Source organism: Abramis brama, assembly GCF_963993115.1.
Source record: "Abramis brama genome assembly, chromosome: 14".
Classification (NCBI taxonomy): domain Eukaryota; kingdom Metazoa; phylum Chordata; class Actinopteri; order Cypriniformes; family Leuciscidae; genus Abramis; species Abramis brama.
This window is the reverse complement of record NC_139976.1, coordinates 1,871,199-1,882,784: the sequence shown is the minus strand read 5'-3', so window position 1 is coordinate 1,882,784 and position 11,586 is coordinate 1,871,199. Positions and strand designations below refer to the sequence as shown.

General features: G+C 42.6%; 1 long non-coding RNA gene across 1 annotated transcript; it reads right to left on the bottom strand.

Annotated features, from left to right (window-relative positions):
* Positions 1-1,346: 1,346 nt before the first annotated feature.
* LOC311096110 lies at positions 1,347-6,846 on the bottom strand. Its single transcript, XR_014608953.1, has 3 exons — positions 6,684-6,846; positions 4,558-4,718; positions 1,347-2,675 (listed from the first exon to the last, which is right to left on the bottom strand). It is a non-coding gene; the product is annotated as an uncharacterized lncRNA (long non-coding RNA).
* Between the last annotated feature and the right edge of the window lie 4,740 nt (positions 6,847-11,586).

The window sequence follows — 11,586 nt, the reverse complement described above, 5'->3', positions numbered from 1 at the left end:
TTGATTCACTGGACAGTTTCTGACCTTCACATTGAGTCTGAACGCTTGTGAACATCACAGTTGTCCAATATAAACAAACAAATCATTTGCATGAAAACGACAGAGGCTTCTCTTCCTCCTGTGTCACGACAGTCTTTTCACTCGATACATGTTTAGAAATGAAAGGGTTTGGCTTCAGTAGCGAACAGTGGAAAAACTGGTCATGTTCGCGTCAGGTGCGTCCTGACAGGTGAATAAACGTCATCAACTTCCAGATAAAAGAGGGAAACACCATTACTATGAAATGTCAAGGCTTGCCCTGATCCTCACACAACTCTACTATACTAATAACATACAGTATCTCAGATTTCAGCTCTTCTATGTTTCTTACAATATGAAATACCTTATGTTAATATGTCAATGTAAATATTAAATACTATTTATGTTAATATGTAATGTACATATGAATCATTATCATTAAGGTTTCATTTGTATAGTAATGTATGTACATTCTGTCAAAAAGATATTGAATCTCAGGAACATCTTTTTTTTAAAGTCCTTTTGGGACAGATTGTATGAGTGGTTGAAGATTAAAAAAAATGCAATGACTTTGACAAGCACCTTTTCCTGGCTTGATGGATTTGCATTGTAATTTGGGAATTTACAGTTAATAATCCTTTACTAATGGTTTATTTTAAATGTGTGTAAACAATTGCGTATTAAGAGGAATGTAAGCTGTTGTGGTAGCTATATTATATTGGAATGTTGTCTATGCTATTATGCATGCTATGCTAACTATATTTGAACATGGATGTATCAGAAGACGTTTATGTTCATCAAGTGTCTTGTAATGTATTTCTATTGTTGTTTTTTGCAGTTTTACACCGCTTCCATTAAATGCACCTGAAGTCAGCTCTGTCTTGAGTACTTTTTGGAGGAGTGTTAAGCTTGCTGTATAGCAATGTATTGATACATATAGTAAGGGCAGTAAAGTGAATGATGATTGTTTGGGTCACTGCGATCATTCATGTTTTCTGCAGGAACAGGTAAACGCCTCTAGATGGCGCTGCAATAACTGTTAAAATCAAAATCTGTCAAGCGGCATGGATGTTAATTAGAATATAAAAGGTACATGCACCTTTAACACTGTTCAGATATATATATGTATCTCTAAACAGTGTTAATGGTGCATATATATATATATATCACAGCACATTAAATGAGAATTGAGGGCCAGTTTGTTTGTTTTTTCATAATTTTGTGTTCTGGTTGATGTAAGGAGGAGATCCAGGATGATTAAGTCAAATGTTATGTCTGAACAGCAGACAATCAAATAATAAATGAAGAGCAAAATAAATTCACCCATAAGCAGGAATAAAAGTTTAATAAAGAAACATAACAAACAGTTAAAATAACTTATAATATTTCTAATTTAAACACTCTTGAGTATAATATTCTTAGCCTATAGATAATTGAGAGATCTCTCTTTGAAAAGACAGGTTGTGAAAGAGCAAGGTCTGAGTCCAGGCTATAGACTGACCTGTACAGATATTGATCTCCCTAAAAGTTGCTTATTGAAACAGAGCAAAGTTACTCTTTTCACAGTAAGTGTGCTATATTGCATTGAAGCAGACACACAAGACACAAACATATCTAGTTTTCATGTTTTCACACTCTGAGGTGTTAGCCCGTACACTGCAAGATGTTTAGCTTAGATAGCATTCATCTACCACTTTATTTTGAGACATTGTGGTCTGTCTATTGGAGACTTACAGACTTTTGCCCTCATTTAAATAACAAGTACAAAAGTTCACACTAAGTCAATCAGCTGCAGTTGAGGCATAAAGATTCATAAAAGAAAAGATGATAAAACATAAGCAAATGATAAAACATAAGCATCTCTAATTCATCAGTGGTGTTTTAATTGTGGTGCTCCATTTACTTTAAAGGGGTCATCGGATGCCCATTTTCCACAAGTTGGTGTGATTCTTTAGGGTCTTCATGTGAAGTTTGTAACATACTTTGGATAAAATACTCAATGGTTGTGTAAAACAACACGCTTTTTACCTCCTCAAAAACAGCTCTGTTCACAGCGACCCGTTTCGGTGCATGTCTCTTTAAATGCTAATGAGCAACTGCTCACCCCCCCCCCCCCCCCCTTCTGTGGGGTGTGTCACAATATGATGTCATATTGCTCAGAAAATCAAAACGGCTTGATTATTGAGAGTGTTTAGGCTTTTTGAGGATAAAAAATAAAGGAGTGAATGTATTTTGTCATTGTATGGTGGTTGTGTCCACACACTGCAGACACATTTATATGCAAACACCATATAAAAGTGAATTTTGCATCCGATGACCCCTTTAACAACCACAGATTCATTGTTAAAAATGTATATATTTTCTGTGGCTATCAACATATTGCATAAATGCTGTGACACCATTTCAGTTTCTTTTACTCAGAGTTCTGCTTTAAATCAGGAATCAGTGAATATTGTTCAGCTAAAGTGGAGCAGATTTTAGCACAAGGTGTATATATAGAGGGTGTATCTGGGCGTCTTTAGGATGCCGGGGGTCAGAGTTCACCACCGAACTTGACCACAGTAGCGTCCCATCTTCTTACACTTCTCACAGAGATGCTGAGGATGTCTTTTGCTCGGGTCCCTTGTGTCCAGGCCGTCGGGTTTCTCCAGAGGACGCTGCAAACACAGAGGAAAGATTTTAAATCCTTCCGCTCATCCCTAGAGAAATATTTCTCTTAAAGAGCATCTATTCTGCTTTTTTCTATCTTTATCTTTCTTTAGTGTGTAATGTTGCTGTTTGAGCATGAAAATGTGTGCATATGTAGGTCTTTTGTTTTCAGACCATACTGTGTGTATGTGTGTGCCACTCAAACTCTGAAACACTCTGGTTTTTGCAGGCAGTGCGCAGAAAATCCTTTCTCTTTTCATCTTCACTCTTTCTTACAAATGAGAGAAAAAAATAAGAAAAAAAAGAGCGATCTACAAAACAAACGGTGTGTGCCTCCATGTTCACAATCTATGTCTGGATTGGACACACACCAATACTGTTTTGTATGTTTGGGGCAAGAGCATGCCCTTGCTTTAGAGCGAGGCGAGTGCGAGCACTGTGAGTTGTTCACAGTTAAAATGCTACACGCTCGTCTCGCCTATATCCAAGGGCTAGCACATTCGCGAATGGATCTGACTGAGGAGCGAGAGACGGGTCCACAACTATCGCTCGCTCTCTCTCCAGATCCACATGTCCTCTCGCATGATCCCGAAGCGCACCCCGGCGCCTCCTCGGCTCGTGCAGAGGATAACCAACCTCTTGCATCCGGTTTGGATTTCGAGTTACCTACCTCTGAGCGTTCCTCACGTGATGAAACAGCGGGTGCCAGATTACAAATAGACTGGCCACATGAACAAGAGACCCCCAAACGCTCTAAACTGGGAGACAGGTTTCTGTGTGGTGACCCCAACGACAGTCTCTCCCTTTCTTTGAAGACCTCCATGACAAGTTAACTCATTCATGGGGGAATTACCTTATACTTCCTTTTTCTTTGTGCTTTCGACGTCGACATATTCGACTATCGTGGGTGCGATGGCGCGGGGGTGTACGATGATGCCACAGCTATCTCTCACCTGGCTCGGCATCATCATTAAAGAGACCGGCTCTCCGCTCTAAGCCGTGTCTACCTGGGTCTCGTCTACAATCGACGTCCCAGAACATCTACAGTCAACGTTAGTTTCCAATAATATATACTACCTGCTTCCCAAGAAGGAGGGGTTGGCGATTTTAGATCTTCGAAGCTTAGTCAAGGCGCTCAAGTTTAAGATGCTAACTATCAAGATGATCGTGTCGCAAATTCAACATCAAGACTGGTTTGTCACGATCGATCTCAAGGATGCGTACTTCCATATAGAAATAATGCCACAACACATGGAGTTCCTGAGGTTCGCTTTCGGGGGGCGAAGCTTACCAATATCGGCCTTCCATTCGGCCTAGCCTTATCACATGGGTGGATGCAGCGCTGGCTCCACTGCGACTCCAGGGAATCTGCATTATGAATTATATCGACGATGGGCTGATACTAGCACAATCAAAAGAGCTAGCGTTTCTCTGGGGTTGAGACTCAACGACAAGAGTGTTCTCTCTCCAACCCAGAGAACAACATACTTAGGGGATTGATTCGATCATGATGCAGGAAACAGCTGTCTCCTGCTCGAATCGAGACCATTCACAATACCCTGAGCAAAGTCAGGCTAAGCCAAGATCTTACTGTTCTTCAGCATCAAAAAATGTTAGGTCTCATGGCATCTGCATCCACGGTGATCCCTATGGGCCTTTTGCACACGAGACCGTTCCAGTTGTGGCTAATCAGTTTTTTTTTTTACCAAATTTTTAAAGCAGAAACTTCACTGCGTTTTGTTAGGTTTACACTTTAAATAATTCAGCAATATATCATTTAATTTTGCTAAAGTATCTTGTTTCAAGGATGTTAAAATATTGCAACCAGAAAACAAACTCTAACCTGATGGCTAAAATGCTGTTTTCAGTCTAAAGTGAGCGTCTGTTCACCTGTTTGTGAGCAAGGACGTTGATGTGGCAATTCTGGCACTCCTGCCCCATATCCGCCCACGAGTTCCCACTCATCCATTTTCTGTTGCATTGGGGACACTGGTACTCCCCGAAACACCTCCTCTTACCTTTATACGGCATCAGACCTCTTTAGGACGAGCCTGGTAATAAAACAATCTTTAGTTCATCAGTAGACTTACAAACGAGAATCGTGACTCGACTAAAAATAATTCACACACTGAAAACATTTCAGTACCATAAACACTATCAAAAGTTCAGGATCATTTCAATCTTTAATAATGTTCTAGTTCATGTTTTTTTTGGAACCCCAGTGCTGTATTTGTCGAACTGTTACAGTATTGCGATGTTGCAGTTCTTAATGTAAACACTGTTACAGTTGTTGCATTAGAATATTTGATGTTACATCACAGTAACATTCTGAACTGTGGAATGCAATTCAAGATGTATCATGTTGCAGTTTAAATGTTGCCAGGAGAAGCACTATAGTGAATATCAGTGTAAGTAAACTGTCTTCTATTTCGCATGCATCCATTCACACAAACATTGCAGGTCTGTTTCGGATTTAAAGGACTTGTTTGTTTGAATGAAGCTTTATAATCTGCGCACAAGCATCTGTGTTTGACACACTCACATGTCTTTAATCTCTTTGCTCTGCTGTGGTTATTAGGAGTGTTTAGTCCATAATGAATTTACAGGGTGTAAAGTTGGGTGAAAGCTTTTAAGGTTGTCCTGATTTCCACGTCAGCGCTGTTTGATCTGATATGTGTGGTTTATAACAGAATTCTGCAACGAATTTAAATCTCGCTTTGATGTTATTAATTCTGCAGTGAATTCAAACGCTTTCTCACTGGATCTCCCAGTGTGTGTCTGTTATTCGCATATCTCTCGAACCATTAGTCCGACGGATTTCAAACTTGACAGGTGTCTTGCTACAGGCACGAGTAAGTGCAGTGCCAAGTCGCATTTATTCAATTTGTGGATGTTAACTGAATCTGTAAGTCAGATGTTCACCATCTCTTTCACGGCCATCATTTTTGTGGATGTTAACTGAATCTGTAAGTCAGCTATGCTGTTAACTTTTGAATATTATATTTCATTCTGGTGCGCATAACGTTATCGCTACTGTGTAATAGTAGCCTATGCTATTCACCATCTCTTTCACGGCCATCATTTGTAGTAGCCTATTCACAAACTGTTTGCTCAAGCATGGTCTCAATGCTAAGTTATTACTGTGTCATGCGCGCTTAAGTTAGCCTGTAACTGTGTGATGTTTAATATGCTATGTTAAATAGTTGCCCTGCCTATTTAACAGGATAGCTCATGTAGGCTATGCAGGCTTAAATGAGGTTAACTATCCTCTTAATGACCAAGTACTAGTATATCTATTGAATAAGTACTAGTATCTTAATAGGAACTAGTCTCTAAAAAATAAGTACTAGTAACTAATGAATAACTACTAGTATCTACTAAATAGGATCACAAAACCAAGATCACATAACTAGAACAGGGGATCACATGACAGACATGAAACAAAAGCATGAAACAAAGCCGAAACAAGAAGTGACAAATAGAACTGAATAGTTGATATCATGACAGATCCACATAGAAGTCAATGGCAAAAATTTTAAATATGTTACTAGTAACAAAAGAATAGTTACCAGTCACTATCGAAATAAGTACTAGTATTTAATGAATAAGAACTAGTATCTAACAATAAGTACTAGTATCTAACAATAAGTACTAGTAACTAATGAATAAGTACTAGTCTCTAATAAATAAATACTAGTACCAATTTAATAGGCACTAGAATCTAATTAATAAGTACAGTGTCTATTTAATAGGTACTAGTATCTAGTAGCAGTATCTAAAAAAAATAAGAACTAGCATCTAATGAAACTAGCATTTAAGTACCTAAAGAATAAGCACTAGTACTTAATGGAATAGATACTAGTCTAAAAAATAAGTACTAGCAGCATGAAAATAGATACTACTAGGGTTTAAGGATTAAATGTTAAAACGGCTTGCCATAATAACAGAGCAAACGCACCAAACACTCGATACATTGTTGTTTTAACATAGAAAACGATTGTAAAAGCAAAACTTACTTGGATATGTGATGTGATGTGATGTGAGGAATGGATCTCGAGAGTTTGTTCTGAGGAAAGGAGGCGTCAGTCTGTATATATACGCTCTTTTAAGAGGCGTGTGCCTTGAATAATGATGTTGTTTGGGTTGTTACCAGGACGGTGCTATAAATATTATTAATGCATTTTTGTTTTGTTTTACTAATTATATATAATTTACTATTTTACTATGCCTATTTGTTTTTAATTACTAAGTAATCTAATAGTTACTATTACTATCCAAATAGTGACAAGTAACTTATGGTCTAGTAAATTGTTGTTGTTGTTGTTGTTGTTGTTGTTGTTGTTGTTGTTGTTGTTTTTAGCTCGGTTTCGTTTCACTTTCGTTTCGTTTGCCGTTGGATGTTTAAGTATCGTTTGTGACAGAAGTTGCAGCACAACGTGATGGTCACACACCAGTCTTGTCGCCCATTTGGTTGCATTCTGGAGCTCTACTTGCATAAAGTGTGGCTCTTGTCCAGGTCCTTTTTCCCCTCAACTTAATAAAAGCCAAAGTTACGCTAGATTTGAATGCCGAGGGTGCCGGTGTGGAGAAGAGATGAGTCCCAGCTGAGGACCCCAGTGTGCCTGATCTAAAGCTGTTCTCGCGATTCTTATTGTAAATCAATCAAACTTTAATTCCAATATTGACTACACTCTTAGAAGGAATGTGTAGAAAAATTGCACAAATTATGTGTAACACTCTAATTTACACATTTTGAATATGTGTGTGTGTGTGTGTGTGTGTGAATATATATATATGCATGCATATATGGGTGTGTGTACACATATACATTATATATATATATATCACTTTTATGTTCATGCGATTAATCGATTTGACAGCACTAAACTAATATTATATATATAATATAATACAAAATGTCAGATATTCTGAAGGCTTCTTACACTGAAGGACATCCATTACAAATGTATTATGATTTTACAGTAGTATCTATGGTATTTTGCTGGAAGCTATGGTTACCAAGGTATAGTTTTTTTTAAAGGATTTAGACATCTGAATGTATTATAGCCTAATATCTGTTCAGCTTATGTAGATCTTTATTAGAGTTTAATGAGTGCAAAGGTTTGTGTGTCAGATGTAAAGCAACAGAGAAAAGCCTCTTGATTCACTGGACAGTTTCTGACCTTCACATTGAGTCTGAACGCTTGTGAACATCACAGTTGTCCAATATAAACAAACAAATCATTTGCATGAAAACGACAGAGGCTTCTCTTCCTCCTGTGTCACGACAGTCTTTTCACTCGATACATGTTTAGAAATGAAAGGGTTTGGCTTCAGTAGCGAACAGTGGAAAAACTGGTCATGTTCGCGTCAGGTGCGTCCTGACAGGTGAATAAACGTCATCAACTTCCAGATAAAAGAGGGAAACACCATTACTAAGAAATGTCAAGGCTTGCCCTGATCCTCGCACAACTCTACTATTGTAACGATAACCAGCTGGAGTGCCCTTGAGAGCCACCAGAGGGCACTCCACACCTGACTCTCATGTTCACTCACAGACTACATCTCCCATCATTCTCTGCCTGGACTCATCAGCACTCATTATCACATTCACCTGTATCTCATCATCTTGTTTAGTTCACCCCATATAAGCCTGGTTCACCCCATCACTCACTGCGAAGTTTTGTATGTTGTTGCACTGCACTTCTGAGCGTTTTTCCCTGGTTTTGTTGTCTCTTGGTTTTTGGATTTCTTGCCTGTTCCGTGGATTACTCTCTTGCCTCTGACCCCTGCCTGTTTTGTTTGTTTGTTTGTTTGGACTGCCTTCCTGTGTATGACCTATTGCTTGTTCTTTGGATTACCCCTAAATAAAGCTGCGTTTGGATCTTTACCTTCGAGTCTCGGAGCAGATCGTAACAGAAAACTTCGCCATACCTAGATCCAGCAGCGATGCCATCAGATACAGCAGTACAAATCCTGCGTCTCCGTCAGGGGAATCGGCCGATTGAGAGGTATGTCGAGGAGTTTATTGAACTGGCAAATCTCACCTCAATGAACACAGAATGCCTTAAGATCTTTTTTCGGGGAGGGCTATCTGAACCGCTCAGTTCATTCATGCCCTTGCATGATCCTCACGAGACTTTGGAGCACTATATTGATCTGGTCCTTTTGTTAAGCGGATCATCGTTTACTGTGGGCGGGGTAGAGGAGGAGCTCCGTGAGCCTGCAGTATCCCCTCAGCCTGAGCTTCTCCTCGTCAGCCCTGCCGAGCCTGCACTTCTCGCCAGTCCAGCCGAGCCTGCACTTCACGCCAGATCTGCCGAAGCCAAGGCAGTATGCGTCATGCCCGCCGCCCCTGAGACTGAGAGCATCATGCCCGCCGCGCCTGAGACAGCAAGCGACATGCCCGCCAAGCTAGAGTCTTCACCGCTGGTCCCGTCCAGCACAGAGCCCTCTTCACCGCTGGTCCCGTCCAGTACAGAGCCTTCTTCACCGCTGGTCCCGTCCAGCACAGAGCCTTCACTGCTGGTCCCATCCAGCACAGAGCCCTCTTCGCCGCTGGTCCTGCCCAGCTCAGAGCCCTCTTCGCCGCTGGTTCCGTCCAGTTCAGAGCCCTCTTCATCGCTGGTTCCGTCCAGCTCAGAGCCCTCTTCATCGCTGGTCCTACCCAGCTCAAAGCCCTCGCCGCTGGTCCCGTCAAGCTCAGAGCGCGCTGATCCTGAGCCAGAGACCGTTCACGTCACTTCTGCCGATCCAGAGACTGAGCTTCACGTCATTTCTGCTGATCCAGAGACTGAGCTTCACGTCACTTCTGCCGATCCAGAGACTGAGCTTCACGTCACGTCCGCCCGTCAAGAGTCTCGTCCCGCCGAGACTGAATCTGTTCCTGAGCCTGAATCTGATCCTGAAGTGGGTCGCACACCGGACGCGCAGCTCAGCGCCGCGCCGCGCCACGTCTAGGACAACTCTCACCTGAAAATCCGATAACATCAGCAATTTTCTGATTTCTGTAAATAAATATAAAACTAAATGTATATTGCAGCACAGGGTGAAGTCCGTATATACATTAACTACGATTTGAGACACATAAATGTAAATTTAATATAAAACTATGTAAATGGCGCTCTGTGGCGCGGCAGGATTTTGAACACGGTCCTGAGCCGTTGCTGGGCGCCGCGGACAGACGCCGCCGGTGTGTGTACTCTCATAGAGAATAATGTGTTCGAATTTAAAAGACGTGGCGCTGCGCGGCGCGACGCGGCGCTGAGCTGCGCGTCCGGTGTGCGACCCGCTTGATACTGAGCCTGAATCTGTTCCTCTTCCTCTTTCTGCGCCTGTGTCTTCGGACAAGATGGCCGACTCCACGCCTGTGTCTTCGGACAAGATGGCCGAATCCTCGCCTGTGTCTTCGGACAAGATGGCCGACTCCACGCCTGTGTCTTCGGACAAGATGGCCGACTCCACGCCTGTGTCTTCGGACAAGATGGCCGACTCCACGCCTGTGTCTTCGGACAAGATGGCCGACTCCACGCCTGTGTCTTCGGACAAGATGGCTGAAACCACGCCTGTGTCTTCGGACAAGATGGCCACCGCCGAGCCAGTGTCTCAGGACAAGATGGTCTCCGCTGAGCCAGTGTCTCAGGACAAGATGGTCGCCGCCGAGCCAGTGTCTCAGGACAAGATGGTTTCCGCCGAGCCAGTGTCTTCGGAAAAGATGGCCGCCGCTGAGCTGGTGTCTGTTCCTGTTCCTGAGCCGGTGTCTGTTCCTGTTCCTGAGCCATGGTCGCCTCCCTGGCCGCCTGAAGGGTCGTCTCCTCCCTGGCCGCCTGAAGGGTCGTCTCCTCCCTGGCCACCTGCACAGCCTGCTCCGCCCTGGCCGCCTGCTCCGCCCTGGTCGCCTGCACTGCCTGCTCCGTCCTGGCCTCCCGTATTACCGCAGTCTCAAGGTCATCTTCCGCTCCACGGACCTGGCCCTCCATCCCGCCCCCGGATCCGCCTCCGGGCCACCTCCCACCTGGACAGTTTTGGAGCGTCTGGAAGCCGCTCTTTGGGGAGGGGCTATGTAACGATAACCAGCTGGAGTGCCCTTGAGAGCCACCAGAGGGCACTCCACACCTGACTCTCATGTTCACTCACAGACTACATCTCCCATCATTCTCTGCCTGGACTCATCAGCACTCATTATCACATTCACCTGTATCTCATCATCTTGTTTAGTTCACCCCATATAAGCCTGGTTCACCCCATCACTCACTGCGAAGTTTTGTATGTTGTTGCACTGCACTTCTGAGCGTTTTTCCCTGGTTTTGTTGTCTCTTGGTTTTTGGATTTCTTGCCTGTTCCGTGGATTACTCTCTTGCCTCTGACCCCTGCCTGTTTTGTTTGTTTGGACTGCCTTCCTGTGTATGACCTATTGCTTGTTCTTTGGATTACCCCTAAATAAAGCTGCGTTTGGATCTTTACCTTCGAGTCTCGGAGCAGATCGTAACAACTATACTAATAACATACAGTATCTCAGATTTCAGCTCTTCTATGTTTCTTACAATATGAAATACCTTATGTTAATATGTCAATGTAAATATTAAATACTATTTATTAGGGGTGTGACGAGATCTCGTGTTACGAGATCTCGCGAGATTAAAACGCGACGAGATTTCTCGTCGAGGTGAAACTTTGTCTCGTGAGTAAAAAAAAAAAAAAAAAAAAAAACTTTGTCTTGTGAGTTGTTGTGATGTCAGCGTGATGGAGCGTGAGGGTGAAATTTGTATTGAAGATGCCCCTGCCACTTTTAAATCATTTGTGTGCCGGGCCAATCACACACGCACACTCACTGTCCCTCGCTCACTCACTCACTCGCGCGCACACACACACACGCACACTCACTGTAACCGCACTCTCACTCACTCTCGCTCACACTCA